The sequence below is a fragment of the Lolium perenne genome, chromosome 4 (genome assembly GCF_019359855.2).
Source record: "Lolium perenne isolate Kyuss_39 chromosome 4, Kyuss_2.0, whole genome shotgun sequence".
Lineage (NCBI taxonomy): Eukaryota > Viridiplantae > Streptophyta > Magnoliopsida > Poales > Poaceae > Lolium > Lolium perenne.
In genome coordinates, this window is record NC_067247.2 from 154,416,773 (window position 1) to 154,424,208 (window position 7,436).

Consider the following 7,436-nt stretch of genomic DNA (forward strand, 5'->3'; position numbering starts at 1 on the left):
ATGTAATGAATGCAGCAATCCAAGACAATGGTAAATGACATAAGTAAACAAATGAATCATATAGCAAAGACTTTTCATGAATAGTACTTCAAGACAAGCATCAATAAGTCTTGCATAAGAGTTAACTCATAAAGCAATAATTCAAAGTAAAGGCATTGAAGCAACACAAAGGAAGATTAAGTTTTAGCGGTTGCTTTCAACTTATAACATGTATATCTCATGGATAGTTGTCAATGCAAAGTAATATAACAAGTGCAATATGCAAATATGTAGGAATCAATGCACAGTTCACACAAGTGTTTGCTTCTTGAGGTAGAGAGAAATAGGTGAACTGACTCAACATAAAAGTAAAAGAAAGGCCCTTCGCAGAGGGAAGCAGGGATTGCTATATTTGTGCTAGAGCTTTGGTTTTGAAAACATAAAGAGAGCATAAAAGTAAAGTTTTGAGAGGTGTTTGTTGTTGTCAACGAATGGTAGTGGGCACTCTAACCCCCTTGCCAGACAAACCTTCAAAGAGCGGCTCCCATGAATTATTTTTTATTTTTGGGTGGCACTCCTTCCAACCTTTCTTTCACAAACCATGGCTAACCGAATCCTCGGGTGCCTGCCAACAATCTCATACCATGAAGGAGTGCCTTTTTATTTTAGTTTTATTATGATGACACTCCTCCCCACCTTTGCTTTCTCAAGCCATGGCTAACCGAATCCTTCGGGTGCCGTCCAACAATCACATACCATGGAGGAGTGTCTATTTAGTTTGATTAATTTGGGACTGGGAATCCCATTGCCAGCTCTTTTTGCAAAATTATTGGATAAGCGGATGAAGCCACTAGTCCATTGGTGAAAGTTGCCCAAAAAGAATGAAAGATAAACACCACATACTTCCTCATGAGCTATAAAACATTGACACAAATCAGAGGTGATAAATTTTGAATTGTTTAAAGGTAGCACTCAAGCAATTTACTTTGGAATGGCGGAGAAATACCATGTAGTAGGTAGGTATGGTGGACACAAATGGCATAGTGGTTGGCTCAAGGATTTTGGATGCATGAGAAGTATTCCCTCTCAATACAAGGTTTAGGCTAGCAAAGTTATTTGAAACAAACACAAGTATGAAGCGGTGCAGCAAAACTCACATAAAAGACATATTGTAAACATTATAAGACTCTACACCGTCTTCCTTGTTGTTCAAACTCTTTACTAGAAATTATGTAGACCTTAGAAAGACCAATTATGCAAACCAAATTTTAGCATGCTCTATGTATTTCTTCATTAATAGGTGAAAAGTATATGATGCAAGAGCTTAAACATGAGCACAACAATTGCCAAGTATCACATTATCCAAGACATTCTACCAATTACTACATGTAGCATTTTCCGTTTCCAACCATATAACAATTTAACGAAGCAGTTTCAACCTTCGCCATGAACATTAAAAGTAAAGCTAAGAACACATGTGTTCATATGAACCAGCGGAGCGTGTCTCTCTCCCACACAAGCATTTATTCAAACAAAAACAAAAACGAAAACAAACAGACGCTCCAAGTAAAGTACATAAGATGTGGCCGAATAAAAATATAGTTTCAAGAGAAGGAACCTGATAATTTGTCGATGAAGAAGGGGATGCCTTGGGCATCCCCAAGCTTAGACGCTTGAGTCTTCTTGAAATATGCAGGGATGAACCACCGGGGCATCCCCAAGCTTAGAGCTTTCACTCTTCTTGATCACATTGTATCATCCTCCTCTCTTGACCCTTGAAAACTTCCTCCACACCAAACTCGAAACAAACTCATTAGAGGGTTAGTGCATAATCAAAATTCACATGTTCAGAGGTGACACAATCATTCTTAACACTTCTGGACATTGCCCAAAGATACTGGAAGTTAATGGAACAAAGAAATCCATCCTACACAGCAAAAGAGGCAATGCGAAATAAAAGGCAGAATCTGTCAAAACAGAACAGTCCGTAAAGACGAATTTTATTGAGGCACCAGACTTGCTCAAATGAAAATGCTCAAATTGAATGAAAGTTGCGTGGATCACTCACGTAAATTGGCATAATTTTCCGAGTTACCTACAGAGAATTAGTCCCAGATTCGTGATAGCAAGAAATCTATTTCTGCGCAGTAATCCAAATCTAGTATGAACCTTGCTATCAATGACTTTACTTGGCACAACAATGCAACAAAACTAAGATAAGGAGAGGTTGCTACAGTAGTAACAACTTCCAAGACTCAAATATAAAACAAAAGTACTGTAGTAAAATAAACACATGGGTTATCTCCCAAGAAGTTCTTTCTTTATAGCCATTAAGATGGGCTCAGCAGTTTTAATGATGCACTCGCAAGAAATAGTATTTGAAGCAAAAGAGAGCATCAAGAGGCAAATTCAAAACACATTTAAGCCTAACATGCTTCCTATGAAAAGGAATCTTGTACACAAATAAATTCATGAAGAGCAAAGTGACAAGATCAGGAAGATAAAACAAGTGTAGTTTCAAAAATTTCAGCACATAGAGAGGTGTTTTAGTAACATGAAAATTTCTACAACCATATTTTCCTCTCTCATAATAACTTTCAGTAGTATCATGAGCAAACTCAACAATATATCTATCAAATGAAACATTCTTATCATGAGTCTCATGCATAAAATTATTACTCTCCACATAAGCATAATCAATTTTAGTAGTTGTAGTGGGAGCAAATTCAACAAAGTAGCTATCATTATTATCATCAAATATAGGAGGCATATTGTAATCATAATCAAAATTATCCTCCATAACAGGTGGCACCAAAAGACTAATATCATTATAATCATCATAAATAGGAGGCAAAGTATCATCAAAGTAAATTTTCTCCTCAATGCTTGGGGGACTAAAAATATCATGCTCATCAAAGCCAGCTTCCCCAAGCTTAGAATTTTCCATATCATTAGCAACAATGGTATTCAAAGTGTTCATACTAATATGTTCCATGGGTTTTTTAATTTTCAGATCAAACCATCCATGTCTTAAATCAGGAAATAGAGTAAGAAGCTCATTGTTGTCCATTATGCCTTACTAGTGTAAACAAGAAACAAAAAGATGCAATTGCAGGATCTAAAGGAAATAGCTTCGAGCACACACACAATGGCGCCAGAAAAGTACTTAGTTACCTGGAACCGGAGTATGAGTGCCTTTTACCTTTCCTCCCCGGCAACGGCGCCAGAAAAGTGCTTGATGTCTACGGGAGCTTCTATTCTTGTAGACAGTGTTGGGCCTCCAAGAGCAGAGGTTTGTAGAACAGCAGCAAGTTTCCCTTAAGTGGATCACCCAAGGTTTATCGATCTCAGGGAGGAAGAGGTCAAAGATATCCCTCTCATGCAACCCTGCAACCACAAAGCAAGAAGTCTCTTGTGTCCCCAACACACCTAATAGGTGCACTAGTTCGGCGAAGAGATAGTGAAATACAGGTGGTATGAATAAATATGAGAAGTAGCAACGGCACCAGAAAAGTGCTTGCTGGCGTGTAGTTGACGGTGGTAATATTGCGGACAGTACAAATGCAGTAAAACAGTAAACAAGCAGCGATAGCAGTATTTAGGAACAAGGCCTAGGGATTATACTTTCACTAGTGGACACTCTCAACATTGATCACATAACAGAATAAATAGATAAATGCTAGACTCTACACCCTCTTGTTGGATGATGAACACCACTAATTGCGTAGGATTACACGAACCCTCAATGCCGGAGTTAACAAGCTCCACAATATTCAATGTTCATATTTAAATAACCTTAGAGTGCAAAATAGATCAACATAACCAAATAGATCACATCAATACCATCATAGTAATAGTTAACTTCATAATCTACAAGAGATCACAATCATAAACTACGCCAAGTACTACATGATGCACACACTGTCCACATTACATCATGGAGGAGGAATAGAGTACTTTAATAACATCACTAGAGTAGCACATAGATGAATAGTGATACAAAACTCATATGAATCTCAATCATGTAAGGCAGCTCATGAGATCATTGTATTGAAGTACATAGGAGAGAGATTAACCACATAGCTACCGGTACAGCCCCGAGCCTCGATGGAGAACTACTCCCTCCTCATGGGAGACAGCAGCGTTGATGGAGATGGCGGTGGTGTCGATGGAGAAGCCTTCCGGGGGCACTTCCCCGTCCCGGCGGCGTGCCGGAACAGAGACTCCTGTCCCCCAGATCTTGGCTTCGCGATGGCGGCGGCTCTGGAAGGTTTCTCGTACCGTGGCTTTTCCGTATCGATGTTTTAGGTCAGGGACCTTTATATAGGCGAAGAGGCGGAGTCGGAGGGTCAACGAGGCGACGACACAACAGGGGGGCGCGGCCCCCCCTTGGCCGCGCCAGGGTCATGTGTGGTGGGCCTGTGGCCCCCCTCTGGCCTCTCTCGGGTGTTCTGGATGCTTCCGGGGATTCTAAGATGCTGGGCGTTGATTTCGTCCGATTCCGAGAATATTTCCTTACTAGGATTTCTGAAACCAAAAACAGCAGAAAACAGCAACTGGCCCTTCGGCATCTCGTCAATAGGTTAGTTCCGGAAAACGCATAAAAACGACATAAAGTGTGCATAAAACATGTAGATATCATCAATAATGTGGCATGGAACATAAGAAATTATCGATACGTCAGAGACGTATCAGTGTCCACTAGTGAAAGTATGATCCCTAGGCCTTGTTTCTGAATAGAAAAGTTACACCACAAAGATTCCTATCTCCCACGTCAACTGCACGCCAGCAAGCTGTTTTCTGGTGCCGTTACTACTGCTCATATTCATTCATACCACTTGTATTTCACTATCTCTTCGCTGAACTAGTGCACCTATACATCTGACAAGTGTATTAGGTGTGTTGGGGACACAAGAGACTTCTTGTATCGTGATTGCAGGGTTGCTTGAGAGGGATATCTTTGACCTGTTCCTCCCTGAGTTCGATAAACCTTAGGTGATCCACTTAAGGGAAAACTTGCTGCTGTTCTACAAACCTCTGCTCTTGGAGGCCCAACACTGCCTACAGGAAAAGAAGTGTGAGTAGACATCACTGTCAACCAGTAAAATCCAGCCCAGAAAACCTTGGCGAGCGATAGCTCAACTGCTCGCGTGATGACCACATATTCCCTCGTGTACGTCCTTCAAGATTATCCTTCCTTCTTCGGGTGTGACGCACCTTTGTAACACGCCCGAAATACTGCGCTTGTACAACTCCCCTTTGACCACTGTAAAGGCTTTGGATCGTCGAATTACTCGCCTTGCTTCCGCTGGGTCGTCGGGTATTTCTTTCCTTAAGATGTATGGTATGTATGCTTGCATCCATGGGACTTGCACCATCATCACTAGCTCCTGGTCCTCTTCCTCTTCTGGTGCTTCTTTGGGAGCCGTCGAGGTTTTCTCCTCCTTCTGCTTCTTATGCGCCTTCTTTGGCTTTGTAGATCTCTCAGATATCTCTTCCCAAAACACACCTGGTGGAATTGCGAGGCACTGCGACCCGATGTTTGCAAGAACATCGGCCTCATCATTGCTCAGCCTGCTGATGTGATTTACTTCGCATCCATCAAATAACTTCTCGAGCTCATTGTACACTTCCTTGTATGCCATCATGCTATCATTGACTGCGTCACACTGATTCATGACCTGCTGAGCCACCAATTGTGTGTCGCCAAAGATTTTTAATCGAGTTGCCCCACAAGCTTTCGCCATCTTCATCCCGTGTATAAGAGCTTCATATTCTGCCTCATTGTTAGATGCGTTTGGGAACGTCATCCGTAATACATACTTAAGTTTGTCGCCTTCAGGTGATATAAGTATCACGCTTGCTCCAGCTCCTTCAACCCTCTTGGACCCGTCAAAGTTCATAGTCCAAGTTCTCGATAAATCCGGGGGTCCTGTGTTTTGCAGCTCCATCCACTCTGCGATGAAATCTGGCAGAATTTGCGACTTTATTGCTTTTCTTTTTTCATACGTGATGTCCCAAGGAGAAAGTTCTATTCCCCAAAGGGAGACACGACCTGTAGCTTCTGGATTGTTTAGTATATTTGATAGAGGTGCTTCATTGACCACTATTATCGGGTGTGCCGAAAAATAGTGCCGCAATTTCCTTGCGGTTGTGAACACTCCATATGCTAGCTTCTGGTACTGCGGGTACCGCTGTTTTGAAGGCGATAAAACTTCACTGATGAAATATACCGGCCTCTGCACTCCATGGAGTTTTCCTTCTTCCTCTCTTTCGACAACCAGCGCCGTGCTGACCACCTGAGGTGTGGCTGCAATGTATAACAGGAGGGGTTCCTTCTCTTTCGGCGCCACCAAGATTGGTGGTGTCGAAATTGTGCGTTTAAGATCCTCGAAGGCTCTATCTGCCTCTTCGTTCCACTGGAACTTATCTCCTCGCTTGATTAGAGCGTAAAACGGTAACACCTTTTCTCCCAGCCTCGCGACGAATCTGCTTAAAGCTGCGACTCGCCCAGTTAACCGCTGTATTTGTTGTGGGTATACTTTATGGGTATATCAACGGCATGGCCTAGATCCGGCAAGCCCGGGTGGCCCATCGTTGGTGGTGAGGCATGTGGCCCATCGGGCGGCCCAGTTGCTGTAGATCATGAAGGATGAAGTCCAGCCCAGGAACAGGAAGCCGGATCTCAACCGACCTACGAAGGAGGCCGGATCTGTGGAGGCCCATGAAGTATCCGGATCCAGCACGGCCTAGAAGGAAGGCGGATCCTTGATGTACACGGCAAGATATTGTACCGTAGTTAGGTAACTTGTATTCCGGCTAGGACTCTCCATGTAAACCCTAGATCCGTGCGCCTATATAAGCCGGATCCTGGGAGCCCTAGAGACACAAGGACAACTCATTGTAACAACACGAAAGCGCCCAGATAATTCCAGACAAGCAGCAGTAGGCCCTGTCGTCGAGCAGGTGTTCCGAAGCTGGGTAAATCGCGTACCACCATCCCGAGAGCACTCCGCCCTATGGCCCCTACTTCTTCTCCCCCTCGTGAGGATCCCTCCTCCGAGGTACCGTCGATTAGGCAACGACAGTTGGCGCCCACCGTGGGGCCTGTGGCGTCTGGAGGCCGGAACCGGGAGGGTTCCGCCATGGGAAGCTATGACGACACCATCGCTGTGGGGCGCGTCCTCTACGCTGGAAATCTGCCGATCGTCCCTCCGGATGAGTGTTGGATTCCGGCTAGGACAAACCCCATCAAGCTCTCCATCGTCCCAGTTGGCGGCATACACATCTTCATCGGGGAAACCGTCGATTCCGACGGAAACCCACTGGTAAGTAACGCAGACGCGACCGCCGCAGAGCTGGACGCTGTCGCGAAGATCCGATCTGAGATGCAGGAGCTTCCCAAGGAAGATTCCGCCTCGGATCTGGAATTTTCAAAGCCCACCCAATCCGCCCCT